This window comes from Symphalangus syndactylus, chromosome 11 (genome assembly GCF_028878055.3).
Source record: "Symphalangus syndactylus isolate Jambi chromosome 11, NHGRI_mSymSyn1-v2.1_pri, whole genome shotgun sequence".
NCBI classification, from domain to species: Eukaryota; Metazoa; Chordata; class Mammalia; order Primates; family Hylobatidae; genus Symphalangus; species Symphalangus syndactylus.
The window spans coordinates 105,179,989-105,205,150 of record NC_072433.2 but is presented as its reverse complement, the minus strand read 5'-3'; positions in this window follow the sequence as shown (position 1 = coordinate 105,205,150).

Genomic DNA, 25,162 nt, shown 5'->3' with positions numbered 1-25,162 from the left:
CCAGCTCTACATCCCTTAAAAGCATTTTTAGTCTACCTTCTTCATCACAGTCATAAAACACAATAACATGTTTATATTTCTATTTCTTGATTTATTGCTTTAGATAATATATTCAAACTCCTGTATGAATGTATATTCTTTATATTTCTTTGTATGTCCCACATCAATTTTATTGTCCTTGTACTTTTCTCATTTTATTGCTGTCCTCAAAATTTTGAACAATATATTTAACTCTATTATATGCCTAATTAAAAGTACAGGGTATTTGTATTTTTCCATTTTCAAACTGCTATAAAGAAATACCTGAGACTGAGTAATTTATAAAGAAAAGATGTTTAACTGACTCGCAGTTCAGCATGACTGGGGAGGCCTCAGGAAACTTACAATCATGGCAGAAGGCACCTCTTCACAGGGAGGCAGGAGAGAGAATGAGAACCAACAGGGAAAATGCCAGATGCTTACAAAACCATCAAATCTCCTGAGACTAACTCACTTATCAGGAGAACAGCATGGGGGAAAACGCCCCATGATCCAATTACCTCCACCTGGTCCCACCCTTGACATGTGGGGATTACTGGAACTACAATGCAAGATGGGATTTGGGGGGGCACAGCCAAACCATATCAGTATTTCTCAGCTCACCACTATTAAAATGGAGGAAATTATTATACTCTGCCATTTCTCACTTTATACTTCACAGTGTATATACTTTTGTACTTTTGTTCTTGTAATAATCTTTTACATTTTAGATTTGTAATTTTTAAAATCTCTTTACAAAGTTAGTTAATTTTCAATTCTCTATGTATTCTAAAATTTTTATTGGGAAGGTATAAAGTTTTTTAACTTATTATAATTATATAAGTCTTACTATTCAGAACCAAATGGTGTGATTAACACTGTAGGGAAGAAAATGTAATGATGTATCATTAAGCCTGTTACATGACTAAGGATATTTCAATGTCAGGATAAAATAAATGTTCCTGCTTTAAACACAATATTTTGCTGCAAACTATAATGTTCCTTATTTGGATGACTTCTTTCTTGTGTGCTAATTTTACTGTTTTATGATAGCTTTTGTTTCTTCTTGAATAATTTTTTCTGCTACTCAAAAAAATCAGTAACTTGTGAAGCTCCTTAGTGATGGTATGTTTTTAAATATAAATTCATATTTTTTTTTTTTTTTGAGATGGAGACTAGATTGCAGTGGCATGGTCCCAGCTCACTGCAACCTCTGCCACCTGGGTTCAAGCGATTCTCCTTCCTCAGCCTCCCAAGTAGCTGGGACTACAGGCATGCGCCACCATGCCTGGCTAACTTTTGTATTTTTAGTAGAGACAGGTTTTCACCACGTTGGCCAACTGGTCTTGAACTCCTGACCTCAGATGATCCACTCACCTTGGCCTCCCAAAGTGCTGGGATTACAGGTGTGAGCCACCAATCCTGGTCACAAATTCATTTCTTAATGAACAAATTATTTTTGAAGTCCTTTGACTCCTTGTGGTGGACAGTCTCTAAGAGGTCTTCCAGTGATCTCTTCTCTTTATCACTCCCTATTTAATCATTTCTTCTCGCATGTGGGCTGCACTTCCTTGCTTCGGATGAACTGCAGTGGAGGTGATGGAATATTATTTCCAAGATTATGTTATAAAAAATCATGGCTTCTGTTTTGGATGCTCTCTCTTGAGTTGCTGATCTTGGAGAAAAGCAGCTGACATTTGTGAGGAAGTCCTTCAGAGAGGTCTACCCGTAACCATGTGTACAAGAAGGTCCCCTAGTTGTGCTTTGAGATGACACTGCAGCCAGAGCCAACAAGTTTTTGCAACATTTAAGTGTCCCTAAGCCAGAAATATCCAGTTAAGCTGCATCCAGATTGCTGACCCACAGACATGTGAGATAACAAATGTTTGTTGTTTTAAGCTGCTAAATTTCATGAGTAATTTGTGTTAGGTAGAAACAGAAAAACAAAGTACACTTTGGCACCAAAAGTGAGATGCAACTGAAACAAAAACCTGAAATGTGAAAGAGGTTTTGGAACTTGCAGTAGGCTTTAAGGAGAATGTTAGGGAAGGTCTAAAGTGAATTTAAGTTATTAGTAGAAGACTCACAGTCTTTGATAGAGTTACTCATGAAGCCTTGTGGAAAAATGAGGTAAATATTATTGGAAATTGGAGGAAAGGCAATGCTTTCTATCTAGTGGCAGACCTTTACCAACACTAATGCCTGCAGTAACATGGAAAGTGAAAAATAAGCCTAATGAGCTGAATGATCTAGCAAAGATTTCCAAGGAAAGAGATAAGAGTGCCATCTGGATTCTTTTGGTAAAATGCAAACAGAAAAAAGTAGATTAAGGGAAGAATTGTTAAACATGAAGAATCAGGAATTGATAGTTTTAAAAAGTCTCAATTTCTACAGTAGGGCCAGTTATGCTAAATTAAGAAATGGCTTCCAAGCAACAATCAAACCTAAGATTTTGCTAGAAGGCATAGTGAAGCTGAGTGTATGACTGTAACATCCTGTTTTGTTTGTTTGTTTGTTTCAGTTTCAGAAAGATCTGAGGTGGTATATCACGATATTAGACAGTAAGACAAAATGTTCTAAAGAAAATAAGAGTGTTCCTCACAGGTCCTCTCAACAAAAAATTAGAGCCTCTGAGAGGGGCTTCTCTTAAAGAGAGTTGTAGGTATGGCTTTTAAAATATGGAGTGAATTCCAAGAGAATTCACCAGAGGGCCATGCTGTTCATTCAGAAATGCTACAGAAGTATAACCAGCTCAAATTGAGGGGAACAAAATGTCAAGGATGAAGAAAATGTCCTTGGGCCTTAAATTCTATTGGCAAGAAGCAGGCTGAGAAAGCTAGCCAGTTACCAACGCATGATATTTCTCATAGAATAAGAAAAGACGGGATAGAGTACGGAACCAAGAGCCACAGGGCAGAGCCAATAGCTGTGGAGCATCATTCCTAAGTCCTGAGACCTCATCAAGGAACTTCCAGTGTTTGCTTGGCTGGATATAAGGCCTTCTGTGGAGTAGTGTCATCTTTGTGCTTTCCACTTTCTGCCTTTTTGAACAGTAGTGTCTATAGCAGTTACCTTACATCTGTACCTGTACTGCACATTAGGGGTGTGTGTGTATGAAGACTTATCCCTTTAACTACATAAGTCTACAGATAGATGGGAACTGTATTTAGGTAACTTTACCCAAAGAGTCCTCATTCACACATGAACCTAATTTAGATAAGAATTCTGGACTTCGAGTTGATGCTGTAATGAGAGGCCACTTCCAAGATTAGGTACACTATGTCTGTGGTTCCTTCTTAAGTGCTCTTTGTGCCTTCTCTTGGATTGCTCCCCATGAGAGAAAGCTGCCATGTTGAGGAGGAGTTCTGCAGAGAGGCCAGGTGGTGTGGGATCATGGCCTGCCAACAACAGCATGAGTGAGTGCCAACCAAGATTAAAGTCAAGATATTGGCCAGGGCTGTAGTCTCATCTGAAGGCTCAATTTAGCAGTTACTAAAGAAATTCATTTCTGTGTCACAAATGCACTCCTGACCTTGAGAAACTGTGCAAAATAATACATTTGTTGTTTTAAATCATTAAGTGTTGGTGATAATTTCTTGATGCAGCAATAGGTAACTAATATGGGTAGGAGTGCCACCTGACTAAGCTATTAAACATAAAGATTTTTTTTTTGGTTTGATTTAGGAAAATTAATCCTTTTTCCTTCAGCATATAAAGATTTGGAAAGAAGCTTGGCCAAATTGCATGTGGAAACCATGGTTTATCTATGAAGAAAGGGAATTATATCACCTCTCCCATTCTTTCTCTTTCACATCTGGATTTAGGGAGTTTTATCAAGATGCACTTGGATTATTCTATTCATTGGCCCAGAGACACAATATGAATCAGAGTCCCTAAGTGTTTTGATGAGAGACCAGTAGGTTGACTTTTGTACTGCACTGGAAGACATAAATGGAAATCAGTGTGTTTATGGTTCTAGAACCCTCACTGGTAGACACTGAAAAGGGCCCCAGACTCCTCCTCTGGATATGAGAGAAATAATCTCATCATTAGGCATCGGTAAAGGTTAGCATTGCTCACAATGCCTAGAACTAGTGGATTTAATCCTACCAATTATGTTCTCCATGCAACTTTTGTAGAGATCAACATTGAGTGCATCATTGCTCATTAGAGTCAATACTTCCCGGTGGATAGAGCACAGGCATCAGTCCTTATATGCCAAATTCCTTTCATCCTTCATTTCTTGTTCTTTCCTTCATCCAAATATTTGAGTGTCTGCTATATTATAGTTTCTGCTGTATGTGCTGAGATTACAGCAGAGAACAGAACAGGTCAAGTCCTTGTCCTCAAGAGACTTTCCTACCAATAAATGGATCTTATGCTATAGCTCTTCGTAAAAGAGTCTACTTGGATTCCATCATGACTCTTGATTTGTAATGGTAGCTAGAAGAGGGAATCTAAAGATCTCTGATCCAAAATGCAGTCATTAGTTTGCCAAAGACTAATTTTTACTGAAGCTAATGCTCAAGAATTGCCACTTCTATGGGTGAAATACTGAGCTATTGCAAGAGTAGCAACAGCATAAGGGGATTTTGAATAAGTCACTGTGTATAAGCCATGATTTGCTGAGAGAGGTTTCCACTCAGCAGTTAATAGCCATTTTCTTTGACATGACACTGACAGAGAACCAAACTGGGCTGTCCTCTCTCTGCACAGGACTCTCCTAGGCACATAGGAATTTGTTGACAAAGAAGATGCAGGAGATTGAGACCTTGGTGAAAGGCAGACTCTTTTTGCTTCCATTTCTATCTGGTGGGCTTCTACATCTCATACTGCAAATTAAAAGTAACAGATGAGACTGCAAAGTAGTATGTCCCAGTCATAGGTAAAATTTATTAGATATAATCTAAATTCTGATTCTGGAACTAGGACAATCTAATTTAAAATATTAAAATGCCCTCAACCGACATACCCTTGATTAAGTTAAAATTTAATGAGTGAAAACTTCTTTATCAATAAGCATTAATTTTATAAGCCTACTGTTAATCAGTTAAGTTAGGCTAAAATGAAGACTGTATTTGCAACGATAGGTAAAATAGTTTTAAAATATGGAAAAGTATACAAAGACATTCATAAACTTTGAGGCAAATCCAAAAGGCAAGTATATATGTAAGGCATATATTTTGAAAATATTTCTGCCTTTCTCCCTGCAGTTGTTAAATGCTAGCCAAGGATTAGAAACTAGCAGAAGTTTGTGGAAATGTTAGCCAAGTAAGCACTCCGCTAGGAATGGCCAAAGTAAATGCGTGTTTCATTATCAGTGCTTCAAACTAACTATCCTTGTAAAGATATATTTACCAGGAAGTAAACATCTGCATTTGGAACCTAAAACATATATATGACTGGTTTAAAAAGATGCTTGTTATTTTGTCACTGTGTAAATTTTGGCCAAATGTTCATGTTTCATAAAAACAATGCATATCAACCTTATGTTATGTAGCATAGATATTTGTTAATGACTCACTTTTCCTTGCATCACATAGTTTTTAAAAATACAATTGCTTGGCTCATAGGCTGCACAATTAGTTTTCCTTAAAGAATTACTTCTGGGGGTGGAGCCAAGATGGCCGAATAGGAACAGCTCCGGTCTACAGCTCCAAGTGTGGGCAACACAGAAGATGGGTGATTTCTGCCTTTCAATTTGAGGTACCGGGTTCATCTCACTAGGGAGTGCCTACCAGTGGGTGCAGGACAGTCGGTGCAGCACACTGTGTGCGAGCCAAAGCAAGGCGAGGCATTGCCTCACTCGGGAAGTGCAATGGGTCAGGGAGTTCCCTTTCCTAGTCAAAGAAAGGGGTAACAGAGGGCACCTGGAAAATCAGGTCAGTCCCACCCTAATAGTGTGCTTTTCCAATGGGCCTGGAAAACGGCACACCAGGAGATTGTGTCCCGTACCTGGCATGGAGGGTGCTATGCCCACAGAGTCTCACTGATTGCTAGCACAGCAGTCTGAGATCACACTGCAAGGCGGCAGCGAGGCTGGGGGAGGGGCACCTGCCATTGCCAAGGCTTGCTTAGGTAAACAAAGCAACCAGGAAGCTCGAGCTGGGTGGAGCCCACCACAGCTCAGGGAGGCCTGCCTGCCTCTGTAGGCTCCATCTCTGGGGGCAGGGCACAGACAAACAAAAATTCAGCAGGAACCTCTGCAGACTTAAATGTCCATGTCTGACAGCTTTGAAGAGAGTAGTGGTTCTCCCAGCACGCAGCTGGAGATCTGAGAAAGCACAGACTGCCTCCTAAATGGGTCCCTGACCCCCGAGCAGCCTAACTGGGAGTCACCCCCCAGTAGGGACAGACTGACACCTCACTCGGCCAGGTACTCCTCTGAGATAAAACTTCCAGAGGAACTATCAGAGAGCTGAATCTGTGGTCTCACAAAAATCCGCTGTTCTGTAGCCACCGCTGCTGACATCCAGCCAAACAGGGTCTGGAGTGGACCTCTAGTAAACTCCAACAGACCTGCCGCTGAAGGTCCTGTCTGGTAGAAGGAAAACTAACAAACAGAAAGGACATCCACACCAAAAACCCAACTGTACATCACCATCATCAAAGACCAAAAGTAGATAAAACCACAAAGATGGGGAAAAAACAGAGCAGAAAAACTGGAAACTCTAAAAAGCAGAGCACTCTCCTCCTCCAAAGGAACACAGTTCCTCACCAGCAATGGAACAAAGCTGGACGGAGAATGACTTTGACGAGTTGAGAGAAGAAAGCTTCAGATGATCAAACTACTCTGAGCTACGAGAGGAAATTCAAAACAATAGCAAAGAAGTTAAAAACTTTGAAAAAAAATTAGACGAATGGATAACTAGAATAACCAATGAAGAGAAGGGCTTAAAGGAGCTGATGGAGCTGAAAGCCAAGTTTCGAGAACTACGCGAAGATTGCAGAAGCCTCAGTAGCCGATGCGATCAACTGGAAGAAAGCGTATCAGTGATGGAAGATGAAATGAATGAAATGAAGAGAGAGGGGAAGTTTAGAGAAAAAAGAATAAAAAGAAATGAACAAAGCCTCCAAGAAATTTGGGACTATGTGAAAAGACCAAATCTACATCTGATTGGTGTACCTGAAAATGACGGGGAGAATGGAACCAAGTTGGAAAACACTCTGCAGGATATTATCCAGGAGAACTTCCCCAATCTAGCAAGGCAGGCCAACATTCAGATTCAGGAAATACAGACAACGCCACAAAGATACTTCTCAAGAAGAGCAACTCCAAGACACATAATTGTCAGATTCACCAAAGTTGAAATGAAGGAAAAAATGTTAAGGGTGCCCAGAGAGAAAGGTTGGGTTACCCACAAAGGGAAGCCCATCAGAATAACAGCTGATCTCTCGGCAGAAGCTCTACAAGCCAGAAGAGAGTGGGGGTCCATATTCAACATTCTTAAAGAAAAGAATTTTCAACCCAGAATTTCATATCCAGCCAAACTAAGCTTCATAAGTGAAGGAGAAATAAAATACTTTACAGAGAAGCAAATGCTGAGAGATTTTGTCACCACCAGGCCCTGCCCTAAAAGAGCTCCTGAAGGAAGCACTAAACATGGAAAGGAACAACCGGTACCAGCCACTGCAAAATCATGCCAAATTGTAAAGACCATCGAGGCTAGGAAGAAACTGCATCAATAATGAGCAAAATAACCAACCAACATCATAATGACAGGATCAAATTCACACATAACAATATTAACTTTAAATGTAAATGGGCAAAATGCTCCAATTAAAAGACACAGACTGGCAAACTGGATATGAGTCAAGATCCATCAGTGTGCTGTGTTCAGGAAACCCATCTCACGTGCAGAGACACACATAGGCTCAAAATAAAGGGATGGAGGAAGATCTATCAAGCAAATGGAAAACAAAAAAAGGCAGGGGTTGCAATCCTAGTCTCTGATAAAATAGACTTTAAACCAACAAAGATGAAAAGAGACAAAGAAGGCCATTACATAATGGTAAAGGGATCAATTCAACAAGAAGAGCTAACTATCCTAAATATATATGCACCCAACACAGGAGCACCCAGATTCATAAAGCAAGTCCTGAGTGAACTACAAAGGGACTTAAACTCTCATACAATAATAATGGGAGATTTTAACACCCCACTGTCAAGATTAGACAGATCAACAAGACAGAAAGTTAACAAGGATAGCCAGGAATTGAACTCAGCTCTGCACAAAGTGGACCTAATAGACATCTACAGAACTCTCCACCCCAAATCAACAGAGAATACATTTTTTTGAGCACCACACCACACCTATTCCAAAACTGACCACATAGTTGGAAGTAAAGCTCTCCTCAGCAAATGTAAAAGAACAGAAATTATAACAAACTGTCTCTCAGACCACAGTGCAATCAAACTAGAACTCAGGATTAAGAAACTCACTCATAACCACTCAACTACATGGAAACTGAACAACCTGCTCCTGAATGACTACTGGGTACATAATGAAATGAAGGCAGAAATAAAGATGTTCTTTGAAACCAATGAGAACAAAGACACAACATACCAGAATCTCTGGGACACATTAAAAGCAGTGTGTGCAGGGAAATTTATAGCACTAAATGCCCACAAGAGAAAGCAGGAAAGATCCAAAATTGACACCCTAACATCACAATTAAAAGAACTAGAAAAGCAAGAGCAAACACATTCAAAAGCTAGCAGAAGGCAAGAAATAACTAAAATCAGAGCAGAACTGAAGGAAATAGAGACACAAGAAACCCTTCAAAAAATTAATGAATCCAGGAGCTGGTTTTCTGAAAAGATCAACAAAATTGATAGACCACTAGCAAGACTAATAAAGAAGAAAAGAGAGAAGAATCAAATAGATGCAAGAAAAAATGAAAAAGGGAATATCACCACTGATCCCACAGAAATACAATCTACCATCAGAGAATACTACAAACACCTCTACGCAAATAAACTAGAAAATCTAGAAGAAATGGATAAATTCCTCGACAAATACACCCTCCCAAGACTAAACCAGGAAGAATTTGAATCTCTGAATAGACCAATAACAGGCTCTGAAATTGTGGCAATAATCAACAGCTTACCAACCAAAAAGAGTCCAGGACCTGATGGATTCACAGCCGAATTCTACCAGAGGTACAAACAGGAACTGGTACCATTCCTTCTGAAACTATTCCAATCAATAGAAAAAGAGGGAATCCTCCCTAACACATTTTACGAAGCCAGCATCGTCCTGATACCAAAGCCTGGCAGAGACATAACTGCTGGTGGGACTGTAAACTAGTTCAACCATTGTGGAAGTCAGTGTGGCGATTCCTCAGGGATCTAGAACTAGAAATACCATTTGACCCAGCCATCCCATTACTGGGTATATACCCAAAGGATTATAAATCATGCTGCTATAAAGACACATGCACACGTATGTTTATTGAGGCACTATACACAATAGCAAAGACTTGGAACCAACCCAAATGTCCAACAATGAGACTGGATTAAGAAAATGTGGCACATACACACCATGGAATACTATGCAGCCATAAAAAATGATGAGTTCATGTCCTTTGTAGGGACATGGATGAAACTGGAAACCATCATTCTCAGTAAACTATCGCAAGGACAAAAAAACCAAACACCGCATGTTCTCACTCATAGGTGGGAATTGAACAATGAGAACACATGGACACAGGAAGGGGAACATCACACCCTGGGGACTGTGGTGGGGTGGGGGGAGGGGGGAGGGACAGCATTAGGAGACATACCTAATGCTAAATGACGAGTTAATGGGTGCAGCAAACCAACATGGCACATGGATGCATATGTAACAAACCTGCACATTGTGCACATGTACCCTAAAACCTAAAGTATAATAATAAAATTAAAAAATAAAAAAAGAATTACTTCCAAAATATATATTACTTTGATTATCATTCAGGAGGCTAGACAATTTGAATATAATATTTTACAAATAAGTTTTTTTATTTGCAAAGTTGTCTTACAAGTTTTAGCAAAATATACCAATTTTGCATAATTTTAAGATTCTCATAAAATATGTCCAAGGGACAAAATATTTCTGTGCCCTCTTTTTTTGCCACTTTTGAGACAAGAACAAGTGATAAGACTTAATAGCCAGTAAATTTACTGACATAAGCTCTTTAAGTTTTTATGTGTCCTAAATGAAGTTTGGGAAGCGATTTCATTTTTTTTCTCACTAACCAATCAAATCACATAATATTTTAAAGGACAAAGTAATACCAAATGCTATTCTTTATAAAGCACACAACACGTTTAAAGCACTGATAAATCATTTGTATGATACATATGTTAGAGAGAACAGAAAATAATTTAGGATTAATCACATCTCACAAATTGCTAACTATAATAAAATTTTAAAAAATAGTACATTAGGTTGATATGGTTAATGCTATTTTAACTCATTACAGTTTTAGGAAAGGTACATCACTTTGTGGGCTAGATATTTTCATTTCTTTTTATAGAAAAGCACCTAATGAATTAAAATTTTGGTCGAAATAAATATTATCAATCTTGTGGTTGGTCTGGGGAATTTCCATGTTTCTTGCTATTGAGCTTTTTTTTTTCTATTGTAAAATAACTTTCTGCACCCAAAAGATAGGGAATCTGCAATGTTGTAAATGGATTACTTGCATTTATAATTATCAAGTCAATTGCCAGTATTTCTTACTATAGAAAAAATCTCTCTGCCTAGCTTTAAAAAGGAAAATAAAGCTTTCTTAGAAGTATATTTCTTTTGAAGTAAGTATTAAATCTGTAGATGTTAATGCCTCCTTTGATCCTAACAAATTATAAACCAAAAGCTGTAGTCTCTTTGGTGTATTTTAGTATTTCAATTTCTTTTTTACCACAGGTTGCCTAGGAATAGAGCATGTAGCTCATCTAATGCTATTGAAACTCAGTGAAAGGTCAGAACTGAAAGGGAGTGATACAAGATTACTCTAGTTGCTCATCACAAAGTGACATGAAAACCAGATGAAGTTACAGTGGGTTAGTAGTTGAATTTCCAGCTTAAGAAGCTTTCAGTGCAAAATATGGAAGCTGGGATGACATTGAAAGCCCTCAACTATGTCAGACTTGAAATAAACAAGGAGTATACAGATTCTCTTTGTGTCAATGTATAGTGCTTTCTGCTAATGTCACCTTTATTTAGACTAATAATGCTTATCTTTGCCTAAAAAGAATATGAACACATTTGTCTAAAATGTTTGAGGTATCAAGAGAACTTTTGTTTTACTGAACTCAAACCAGCAATTATAATTCCTTCAAGTAATATTTCTCCTGGGGAGAATGCATCATCATAGGCATTTTCTTTCCAAATATATAATAAAAAAGGTCCAATCTGCATTTATCTACATCCTTTCTCAGTTCATTTTATCATCACCACTACCACCATCATCATCACAATGACACCAAAAAAAGATTACATTAATATAGAAAAGCAAATTTTCACAAGTAAAAGGTGCCAGAAAAATTTGACTAAGAAAGTGTTTCTTGTTTGATCACCAGTGGGATCACAATGGAAAAAAAAAAAGAAAGAAAGAAACTCTCCTCTAAGGAGTTTAACTTTGTGCTCTCAGAAATAGGTCATTTGTGAAAGTCTAGCTGAACTGAACTTGGGAGATCAATCTTCATGCTACTTCGGAGAAAAGATAAGGTGTAAATTTGAAAAAGTGTGTTCCTCTATGGAGTTGGCTTCTATGAGAGTGAGAATGCGACAGACATGGTGGTATAGATCAGAATGCTGTCCTAGTGCTGCACCTTGGAGATGTACAAAATGATGTGCAGAGTGGGTATTTGGGGAGGCCTGGTCATTCAATTATGTGACTTTGGGTATCATGCCAAAAATATTGTCAGTGCAACTTCAAAGGGGTTGCTGCATGGTCACTGTGGCAGTGACCTGCATACATAGTGTCTGAGAGACGGTGATGGACAAGGGCAAGACAGAGTCAATGTACAGCAGGACCTCAAGTAATTCAGTGGCATTGTAGTCTGAGGCCAGGACCCTCCTCTTTTAAATTTTCCAGTCCAGGTACTTTTGTGAGATTCAATGGAGAGGGCAAGGAACACAAGTTGTGCCCAGCATTGGGCCCTGTGCAGCCTTGATAAGTAGGTTGTCAGAACTGTATTTTCTTTAATATAAAAAAAAGAACATATTGGCATTTCTTTCTCCCTGAATATTGCAGGGCAGGTAATTCCTGTCAAAACTCATAACAACAATTTAATTAGCTTCCTGTTATATGCTCATATACATTTTATGTACAGTGCTTGCAAAAACCTGTTTAGATAAGTTTCCTCTTGATGTTCTTGAATGTCTTTATGCATCTATTATAATACTCAGTATGTCAGTATCATAGTTATTTAATCATGCTTTTGTGCATTCAACAAATAACTATTGTTTACCTAGTATGTGTCAAACACTGCTCTTGGTGTTGGGAAAAAAATACAAGAAATAAGGCCCCTACTGTCTAAAAAGTTGACATACTAAATCAGAGACATCTTGAAGACAGGGACCATAAACTATTCATCTCCTTATTCTCAGATTCCCAGAGATAAGATAAGGCCACTGACATCTGTTTTTCAGTGACTTAGTGCTTTGCTAAGCATTTCTATATTGTTTTAGTTAGGATTCTTAACCTACAACAAGGCAATTTTAGCAGGACGGCATTGTATTAGAAGGACTGGGCCTCAGGACAGCTCTTGTGACCTAGGGGCTGGAACTAGGGAAACTCAGTAACTCTCTAACCATATTTTGTTTAATCACCTTTATTCTCTCCTACAGTCTTTCCCTACTTGAGGAGGCATTTTTTTTTTTTTTTTTTTTTGAGACGGAGTCTCGCTCTGTGGCCCAGGCTGGAGTGCAGTGGCGCAATCTCGGCTCACTGCAAGCTCCGTTGAGGAGGCATTTTTAACAGCATCTTTAGATTTGTCCTTCCAGTCTCATGATCTCATAAGCAAAGAGATATGTACTCTAGCTGTGGTTGTAAAAAATTCTTGGAAAGGACTCTGACTGTCCTGACATGGGGCAAACATCCATCCTTGAGAATTTACCAGGGACATAGGGTTACTATAATTGGTTCATGTTGGATCTAGTGATCATTCCTAGGTCAGCACACAGGGCTGACTCCCAGTAGAAGGCAGTAGAAGCCTGAAGTGGATAGATATATACCAGGCAGACTAATACAGCTACCACATGTCATTCTTACAACAACTCTCATAGAGGAAAATACCATATTGCACATTTTACCCAAAACTAAATTTCGTTTCAAAGACAGTCAATAAGTTATCTATAGTCACCGAGCTTATGGAGATGGGATTTAAACCCAGTTCTGACTGCTAGAAATCTGGTGCTCTTTTTTACTGTACTATGCTATTTCTATCATGCTTGGAACATGAAAGCTCCTAAGAAATAGTCACTGAATAAATACATGAGCATCAAACTATATGTAGCCAAGATAATCCAAAATAATCTATGCAATTTTTACCCAGAATTTAAATTGGAATACATGTAAGCCTGTGAATTTTTAGATTTGAAAATGAGAATACATAGCTAGATAGATATATAAATATGTATATGAACACACTGTGATATACTTGGGGAACTATGAATACAAAAGTACAAAAATAATTATTCAAGTTCCCATGTAAAAAGTCCTATTTTAAGTTCTTTACTTGGAGCATACTTTTTTTTAAGTTTTGAAATTGCCAAAATCAATTTTATTTTGACAAAATAAATCAGCTAAATGTGCTCTTCTGGCACATCAAGGAGAATTTTCCTACTGAAAAGATTTCTAATGGTTAATTGGGTCATTTGCCATTGTCATTTGGACGGCTTTCACCCTCCTCTAAGCTTGTGTCTTGTGGTAAGTGAAATTTATGTTAGTTCCAACTGATTGGCAGCTGTCACTTGTCAGTGGCCATATGTGAGGATCAGCGGATGCCTTAAATATGGATTGCAGAAGCTTATCTAAGGTATCTCAGTGTAAGTGCTTATAAACAGGTGTGTTTCTAGGAGACACTTTACAAAAGCTCAGCTTCAGATGGCTAAGCCCAACATCATCTTACTTACAGACCTGGTGGGTGTTCTTGCAGTGAGGCGAAGACAGTGAGAGAAATGGAAACAGAGGGCCAGAAGTGGGCACTTCTTGTGGAATCTCTTCAGGCACCCAAATAAAGCTTATTTTTTCCCACTTTCCTTCAATGTACTTTATCAGAAGTCAGCCCATTTCCCATAAAAAGCCAGTCAGTGTATATTTTAGGCTTTGTGGGCCATAGAGCCTTTGTTTCAGCTACTCAATGCTGCTGTTGTAGCACAGAAACAGCTATGGACAACACGTAAACAAATAGACATAGCCATGTCCCAAAGAAAGTTAATTTACAAAAACAGGTTGGAGGGTACCATGTTTGGCCCATAGGCCACAGTTTTTGACCCCTTAGTTTTATGTAGGCTATTATTTCAAGCATAGCATCTATAAGCATTTATTGAACTACTACCTATGTGCAATGCTCTGTATTAGAGTCAGAAAAGAATATGATGTCTGTAGCTTTGAAACCTATAAATGTAATTGAAAGACTGGAAAAAAGGGCACAGCGTTTTGTGGGGACTGCAAATATAAAGGCTCTTAAGACATAAGAGGAGAGACTTGCAAACTGTATAGCCATGTGATCTAGAAGAACAGGTGGTAAAAGAAGAACACGGAGAATATTATAAATATATAGGGGATGACACAGAATAATGGCAGAAGGGAGGAAAAGTGAGGGTGTGATTGAGGAAAAGTCATGACTAGCATCTTAAACAACAGGAAAAAATTTGAGATCACATTGTGTAGGGCCTTGACTGTTAAATTAACGAGTTCAGGTTTTATTTTTAAGCAATCAGGAGCTGTCGCTATCTGGAAACAGAAGGGACATGATGTGAGCTAAAATGATGAATGTGTAAGATGTAAGGAGTTTGGATTGGAGGGTAGAAACTTGGATGTAGGAAGACTAGTTGGAAAACAATTGAATATAGTCCAAATGAATGCAGTGAAGATTTGGATCAAAGTGTTAGAAAGTAGAAATTAGAGCACATATATATATGATATATATATGACATATATATCATATAGATGACATATATATGACATATATATCATATAGATGACATATATATGAGATATATGACTTATATATGACAGATATATGACATATAGATGACATATATATGATGTAGCATATATATGCTTAATAAGCTGGTGCATATATATTATATATATAGAAATATATACAGAGAAATATATATATTTGTCATGACTAGCATATGTATGTATATAAATATATATATATGCTAGTCATGACTTTTCCTCAATCACACCCTTACTTTTCCTCCGTTCTGCCATTATTCTTTGTAATCCCCTATACATTTGTAATATTCTCTATGTTCTTCTTTTACCACCTGTTCTTCTAGATCACATGATTTAGATATATATATATTTTTATTAAGTTCTGGGATACATGTGTAGAATGTGCAGGTTTGTTACATAGGTATACATGTGCCATGGTGGTTTGCTGCACCTATCAACCCATCACCTAGGTTTGAAGCCCCGCATGCATTAGCTATTTGTCCTAATGCTCTTTCTCCCCTTGTCCCTACCCCTGACAGGCCCTGGTGTATGTTGTTCCTTCCCTGTGTCCATGTGTTCTCATTGTTCAACTCTCACTTATGAGTGAGAACATGTGGTGTTTGGTTTTCTCTTCCTGTGTTAGTTTGCTGAAGATGATGGCTTCCAGCTTCATCCATGTGCCTGCAAAGGACATGATCTGATTCCTTTTTGAGGCTGCACAGTATTCTGTGGTGTATATGTACCACATTTTCTTTATCCAGTCTATCATTGATGGGCATTTGGGTTGGTTCCATGTCTTTGCTATAGTGAATAGTGCTGCAAGGAACATACATACGCATGTATTTTTATAATAGAATTATTGATTAAAATTCCTTTGGGTATATACCCAGTAATGGGATTGCTGAGTCAAATGGTGTTTATGGTTCTCGATCTTTGAGGAAATGCCACACTGTCTTCCATAATGGTTATATTCCTACCAACAGTGTAAAAGAATTCTTATTTCTCCACAGCCTCGCCAGCATCTGTTGTTTCTTGACTCTTTAATAATCGTCATTCGGACTGGTGTGTCAAATAGATCCCATTTGTCAATTTTAGCTTTTGTTGCAATTGCTTTTTGCTATTTCATGGTAAAATCTTTGCCGATGCCTATGCTCTGAATGGTATTGCCTAGGTTTCCTTCTAGGGTTTTTCTAGTTTTGGGTTTTATATTTAAGAATTTAATTCATCTTGAGTTAATTTTTTATAAGGTGTAAGGAGGGGGTCCAGTTTTAATTTTTGCATAGGGTTAGCCAGTTTTCCCAGCACTATTTACTATATAGGGATTCCTTTCCCCATTGCTTGTTTTTGTCAGGCTTGTTGAAGATCAGATTTTTTGAATAGAAAATGAAAAACAAAACTAAATGAATACAAGATATGCCTAAGCATTAGAATGATTGAATATAGGGGGTCAAGGAAAGAGAGAAGCCATGGAATACTTTTAGAGGTCAAGCCTGGATAACTAGAAGAAAATATACATATTTAAAGAAATAGAAAAGTCAGGATGTAAAAGCAATTTTAACAGAAATGTGGCTAATTTAACCTTAAATATATGATACAAAATGAGAAGGAAGGCTGGGTCCAATGGCATGATGCATTTTCCTCATATTAAAAGTTTATTATTTAGAGTTGCACAATGGGGATATGAAACTGAAATTGCCTAACTCTTTTATATCAAATTACTAGATGACTTATAATAGTAGACTAGCAATTATACTGCCAATCTTATTGGTCCAGCCATCAGCCTCAAAGAATAGTAATGTTCTTTTTTATTTTATAACAGAAAGTATATAGAAGAACAAATGTGATAGGGTGTATTGGAAGTACAGTTAAGTGATGATTTTCATGTAATATATTTTATTAAATGTCAGTGATCATTGTTTTAGAGATTAATGGCTATCTCCTGGTTTAAATTACAGTACATTTCATTACTGATAGTGATCAAATGATGTAAAATTGTAAAAGCTACATCACTCTAAATCGTGCTTAATAAACTGGTGCATATGTTTCGATAAAGAACAAAAAAAAAAACCCTGCTAAATCATGCATCTCTCAATTACTGGCTAACACAGGAATAAAATTCTAGGTTACATTTTCAGAATATATGTTTTTAATCAGAGATCATTGATAATGCCATTTGGTAATCAAATTTAATTCTAAATTGAAAATAAGGACACGTATTTTTCAAGTGAAAAAAGGGCACTGGTTAATGAAGAACAAGATAAAAAATGACATCTTAAATGCCTTAACTGATTAATAATTTATAGCATTTTAAATAGGATGTGTTTTTCTAAAACGTTTGGACAATATTCATGATGTTGTAAAAATTAATTCTAAGATCACTTCTTAGTTGTCTTTATGTGAACAAGCCCCAGTAATATATGTAATTTATAGAGTGAAATTTTACTACGGGTCAGTTTAATAAATACCCATTTTTCCCAGAATCTCAGAAAATATAGGGTTTGAGGTGCATGAGAGAAGCAATGTACCCATCCTCCAGTTTTCTCTGTTTGGTCTGTTACTATTCAGATACACAGAAAGGGAGGATATACATGGGAGGAGTAAAGAATTTTACTTTGCATCTCAGAATGAGCAAATGTAGTGATGATAACAAGAGTGCGAATTTTGTTCATAATTCAATAAATTCTTGAGAATGGGATGAAATCTTCAAAAATCAATGAATGGAAAAATGGAAATAGGAATGGAAAAAGGAAACAGGACAAAAATAACGTGGTAAAAATTCCTCTCACTAGAAGGACTAAAAGACACCAATTCAGTGTTGACTTTTTTTCATGCATATAAAGAGACAGAGGAAATTTGATTCACCAATATTTGTCTTATGTAGAATTTGCAGACTTTGAAACAAAATCTATTTTTTAAGGGCTGAGTGTATGGAGGTGTGATTCAGGGAGGAGACTCCAAAAGCCACTTGAAGTAACAAAAGCTCAGGTGTCCTCATAGGAGGACACCTCACTGAAGTTGAGGGGTTTTTTTTGTTTGTTTGTTTTGAGCATTGTAATGAATTTGGATACATGTGTTTTGGGGTAGCAATTGTAGTGGTGTTGATTGCACTGTGCAATGAGGGTGGAATCTTTTAAGTACTCAAGGAAAATACAGAGGGTTGGAGCAAGAGATTAAATACTGTGTAAGTGAAAAGGATATAGAAGGAAAAGAAAATCCATGATTGAGATTTCAGTCTAAAAGAAAATAGAAGTATTTAATATGAATTTAAGTAAAAATTCTTTTGCAATTCTGCAATTAAAAAGACTATTAAAATGACAACGTGCTTAGTGAATTAGGTTTCTTGTAAGTTTTCCCTTCAGGTTGGTGTGGGGCCTAGTAGGGGTCACAGAGTATTCATGAGTGAATGGATGATAAATATGAGTTGCAATAAGTATCTATGTCTTTGTTCTCTTTATTTGAAATAGTTTATGGAAAAACCAAAACATCTTGCTGGATCAAAAATTCAGGCATGGAATGATAAACACAAATATGTGTGGTCCCAGTTCTCCCTGTCAAAATGAAATTGCACCACCCAGCACACAAACACCTCATAATGCAAGTACCGCGTTTGGTAATTCATATTATTTAGTACATAAGAGGTTTCATCCTTTTTCGATTATCCTGCCCCTAATTCCTAATGAGAAAGAAGCTTCTACATTTAGGCAAGTGGGGGAAGGTTTAGAAAATTATCAACACTGATCCTTAAAAAGACTCTTCCAAGGGCAGCTCCTAACTTTTCTCTTTTTTTCATCTAAGCTTTTAAATTAATTCTTACTCAGCTCAATTGGATCCTTATGCCAGCCCTATGTACAGTTCAGCCAGGGAGGTTTCAGTAGAACTTAATGTCTCTTTTTCTGAGCCAAAAATGTAGCCAGTTTAGGAACAGTGTAAATTATTAATCATAATTGTGAGCTCCAACTGCTAAGCCAGGGCCTGAAGTTGTGATTTTACAGCAGGTAGGCTAGCAGAAGCAAAAAGTTTCTCAAGTTAATCCTGAATGATTTTTGCGTTTACCAAGTAACTGCTGAATTTATTGTGGTGTTTTGACTTTGGGGAACATTCAAAGCCAAAAAAATTCATTAGCTAAAATAGAAACTGATCAAACAGAAATGGATGATAATTCATTACAGACCGATACGAGATGGAGAAAAGGCAAGAACAGAAAACATAAATGAAGAGAGGAAATTAACTAATGATTTATCTGGTTGAGACAAATAGAATAGGAAAGGCAGGAATAAGGAGGGCAAATAAAAACCTCTGGAAACAAGTCCTACACTGAAAGATGGTCAAGAAAAATAGTATTTTTCACAGGTACTAACTGAAAAGTCCTGTGGAGGTGACAGTATAAGTATAAAGAACTACACTATAAATGCCCTCAGAGAATCCTAAGCAGCCCCACCATAGACTTCAGTGGGAGTCTTGAATGAAGTTTGTATTCTAAGATGTAGTCAACCAAGTTTTCTGAGTTTACTACGAGGCATAACCCTATGAAAGCGTATATGTATATTGGTGGAAGTTTTTCAAATGCCAAAAGGATAGTGGTGATGGCATAGCCAAATTTGTGCCCCTGTAGCAGCTGGCCATCCTCACTTTGGCTTCAATTATTGATTCAGGATTCTTGTTGGGCATATTGCAGTTGAACAGTAGGCAGTGGCCCTAGAGATGTGGACACCAGGAGCCTCAAGCAACACACTCAGAACAGAGGACTGAATAACCTTGGGAGGAGAGCAAAAAAATTGCACATTTCATATCCTAACCAGAAAAACAGTCACTGTTTTTAAGTATAAGCAATTTTACTCATGCTAGCCCAGTTTATCAAACATTGTAAGAGCAGTGTCTTATGAACTCAAATCATGTTAGTTTCTTGAATTTTTCCTGGAGAGTAATTTGGATAAGCATCAAATTAAGTGCAGCTTCATTAATAACTGCAGCAGCCACTGTGGTCTCTAGGGTAGTTACACTAAATGTATTTACATATAAAAGTGATTATTCTTTCGTCTCTATGGAGATATGGAAATGTACATAGCTAATTCCAACTATTAAGACCTGCTCTAGATGGAGGTAGTGGGATACTGAACTGTTATATAACTCAGAAGGAAACTTGGAATTACGTTTCAATGTTGACAAGTAAATGCTCCTGCTATTCTGAATTTGGTAATATCTTTAGCAAATGTGGCATTAATTACTAAAATATGCTGTCTTGTAACTTGAACAATGGAAAACATCACTCTGTCTTTTTTGCAGTCCCCAACTCATTTTACTTAGGAAACAGCAAAGTGAAAAATGACATAAGTGATTAGGAATGTAAGTAACTAGCCCTTGAATACAAGTGGCCTCTTTCTGTTGAGAACGGAGTTCATTACTTGCTGCTGTTCAAAGAATGACATGAAGCCAATAACGCACTTCGTGCAATTTTTCAATCACTCCTTACCAAGTGTACAGTTTCTGTGTGTGATCCAGTTATAAATGACTTTCAGAGTGAAGTTCTATTTGGAAATTTATTGAATGTGACAAATATTTTTATTTTTCTAATTCACTCTTTTCCAATTTTCTAACCTTTGATTCGGAGTTCTAAACAAATGAAGACATCCAACTCAGTAGCATTTTCTACTGCTCTATGAAAACTGATGCTTCATAGAAAAAATGCTACTATTAATAGATTTTACTAAATGTAAAACATTACTAATGCTTTATGTAATTCTCTAGTTCCTTTCCAAGACATGCCTTTTGATCTTTGGAATAGTAAATCCTATACCACTCTGTTTCTTAAATCTCGGGGCTATTTTATTTCAACTTATTTTTTGAGCTTGTGACATCTTTCTGAATTTTGCTTGTTCACCAAACTAGGAGTATATAACGTGTATTATTTTGTCCATTTACACAATCAGGTTGGCCAAGCTACTTTTTTTGCAATGGGTAAGAAATAAGTTTTATCATGCAAAAAGTGAGGGTGTAGCTTAGATTTTAAAAATACATCAAGTTCTGGTAATTTTTTAATGTTCCTTTTGTTTTCTTCATTATATATGAGAATTCTCTGGAGCCATTTTTAGTAAAGGAGGAAAAAAGGGGAAGTTTTGCATAATATTGGCATTTATTTAATAAGTTGTTGATCTCATCATAGGTTTGGTGTACATTGATCATGGTTAGATACCATTGATAAAACAGGTATTGTAAACAGAAGGAGAATAATGTTATTTAATTACTTCTATAATATTAATAGCTACTGAGCATACAGGTTTTCAAACAAGAAAATTAGCACATATAGGTTTGTCACTCTAGAGAAAAAATATCAAATGCACTATTGTCTTCAAGCAAAAATAAGTATTTACGTGTACACACATATACATTGCATGTGTGCATTCACGCATATACACATTGAAATTAACAGTGATTTCAAAGTTATATTTCAGTAGATTAATGATAGGAAAAGATATTAACTGGAGAGCAAAGAGTAGAGAATGTTGTGGGAAAATTGAATAAAGAGAAACATCAAGTACATCCTGTGATAAATGTTCAGCATCGTACTGAGGTTCTCCCTAGTTTAGTGAATATGGTATCTTGACCCTGATTCCTAGGCAAATTTTATTTATGATATTTTGATATTTGATTTCTTTCATTAGAATTTTATCATTTTTATGTATAGAGATCTTATACATGTTCGTTAGATTTATACCTGAGTATTTATTTTTGAGTGCCATTGTAAATGGTAATTTTTTTTTTTTTTTTTAATTTTTTTAAATTATACTTTAGGGTTTTAGGGTACATGTGCACAATGTGCAGGTTTGTTACATATGTATCCATGTGCCATGTTGATTTCCTGCACCCATTAACTCATCATTTAGCATTAGGTGTATCTCCTAATGCTGTCCCTCCCCCCTCCCCCCACCCCACAACAGTCCCCGGAGCGTGATGTTCCCCTTCCTGTGTCCATGAGTTCTCATTGTTCAATTCCCATCTATGAGTGAGAACATGCGGTGTTTGGTTTTTTGTCCTTGCGATAGTTTACTGAGAATGATGTAAATGGTAATTTTTTAAAAAAACTCAAATTCGTTTTTCATTGCTCTTGTAGTAATACAATAACAACTGACTTTTGTATATTAATCTGTAACCTGAAACATTGCTATTCTTGATTAATTTCAGGATTTTTTTCTTTTTTGTCAATTCTTTGGGATTTTCTACATAGACAAAAATGTAATCTGCAAATAAAAGCAGTTTTAGGTCTTTCTTCCTTCCCAATCTGTATACTTCTTATTCCCTTTCCTTGTCTTTATCACGAACTAGTACTTCCAGTCCAATATTGAATAAAAGTGGTAAGACAGGACAGCCTAGCCTTGTTCCCAATCTTAGCAAAAAGCTCTGTTTCTCAGTACTAAGTATGTTGTTAGGTGTAGACTTCGTAGATGTTCTCTATAAAGTTGAACAAGTATCTTTTTAGTCCTAGTTTGTTGAGAGTTTTATCATAAATACATATTAGATTTTGTCAAATGTTTTTATCTACATTAATTTATTGAGCATGTAATTTTGTTCTTTAGCTTCTTGATGTAGTAGATTATATTAATTGGTTTTCAAATGTTGAACCAGTCTTGTCTACCTAAAATAAAACCCTTTAGTTTGGAAAATATATACGTGTACATTTACGTATATATGTACGTACATATATACGTATATATACACGTGTATATATACATATATACGTATAGTATATATATACATATATGTACGTGTATATATACGTATATACATACGTATATATGTATAGTATATATACGTATATTTATGTATATATGTATATACGTATATACGTACTATGTACGTATATATACGTGTATATATACATATGTACGTATATATATACGTGTATATATACATATGTACGTATATATATACGTGTATATATACATATGTACGTATATATACGTGTATATATACATATGTACGTATATATACGTGTATATATACATATGTACGTATATATACGTGTATATACGTATATATACATATGTACATATATATACGTATATATATACACACATACATGTGTATATATACGTATATATACACGTGTATATATATACGTATATATACACGTATATATATGGATTTGATGTGCTAATATTTTTTTGAGGACTTTGTGTTTTGTATCTACTTTCATGAGAGATATTGGTCTGCAGTTCCTCCTCACCCTCCCCCCTTCCTTCTTCTCTTTCTTCTCCTCCCACTCCTCCCTCTCCTTCTCCTCCTTATTCTCTGTTTCCTTCTGATCTCCAATTCCTGGGCTCAAGTAATCCTCCTGCTTCAGCCTCCTTAAATGATGGAATCATCAGTGATCCCATCTGGCCTTGGTGCTTTCTTATTTGGGAGGTTATTAATTTTTATTTGATTTCCTTAAGATATATAGGATAATTCTCCTTGTATGAGTTTTGGTGGATGTGCCTTTCAAATAATTGGTTTGTTTTATCTAAGTTATCAAATTTGTGAGCATTGACTTCATAACAATCTTTTTATTATCCTCTTAATGTTTACAGGATCAGTTGTGCCAACTTCTTTTGTATTTGTGATTTTGGCCATTTATGTTTTCTGTTTTTCCCTTGGTTAGCCTGGCTAGAGGTTTATCATTTCCACTGGTCTTTTCAAATAAGAAATTTTGATTTCATTGATTTTCTCTTTCAATTTCCTGTTTTCAACTTCATTGATTTCCACTCTAATTTTTATTTTTTAAATGTTGCTTGCTTTAGGCTTGAAATGATCTTATCTAGTTTTCTAAGGTGGTAGCTTAGATTACTGATTTTAGAACTTTGTTTTTTATTTTTGTTTTATTATTTACTTATTTGTTTATTTATTTATTTTTATTCTACTTTAGGTTTTAGGGTACATGTGCACAATGTGCAGGTTTGTTACATATGTATCCATGTGCCATGTTGGTTTGCTGCACCCATTAACTTGTCATTTAGTATTAGGTATATCTCCTAATGCTGTCCCTCCCCCCTCCCCCAACCCCACAACAGTCCCCGGAGTGTCATGTTCCCCTTCCTGTGTCCATGAGTTGTCATTGTTCAGTTCCCAGGTGTTTGGTTTTTTGTCCTTGCGATAGTTTACTGCGAATGATGGTTTCCAGTTTCATCCATGTCCCTACAAAGGACATGAACTCATCATTTTTTATGGCTGCATAGTATTCCATGGTATATATGTGCCACATTTTCTTAATCCAGTCTATCATTGTTGGAGATTTGTGCTGGTTCCAAGTCTTTGCTATTGTGAATAGTGCCGCAATAAACATACGTGTGCATGTGTCTTTATAGCAGCATGATTTATAGTCCTTTGGGTATATACCCAGTAATGGGATGGCTGGGTCAAATGGTATTTCTAGTTGTAGATCCCTGAGGAATCGCCATACTGACTTCCACAATGGTTGAACTAGTTTACAGTCCCACCAACAGTGTAAAAGTGTCCCTATTTCTCCACATCCTCTCCAGCACCTGTTGTTTCCTGACTTTTTAATGATGGCCATTCTAACTGGTGGGAGATGGTATCTCATTGTGGTTTTGATTTGCATTTCTCTGATGGCCAGTGATGATGAGCATTTTTTCATGTGTTTTTTGGCTGCATAAATGTCTTCTTTTGAAAAGTGTCTGTTCATGTCCTTTGCCCACTATTTGATGGGGTTGTTTGTTTTTTTCTTGTAAATTGGTTTGAGTTCATTGTAGATTCTGGATATTAGCCCTTTGTCAGATGAGTGGATTGTGAAAATTTTCTCCCATTTTGTAGGTTGCCTGTTCACTCTGATGGTAGTTTCTTTTGCTGTGCAGAAGCTCTTTAGTTTAATTAGATCCCATTTGTCAATTCTGGCTTTTGTTGCCATTGCTTTTGGTGTTTTAGACATGAAGTCCTTGCCCATGAAAGAGGCAAATCTTTTTACAGTGTTTGACAGCTAAGTCTAGCCACATTC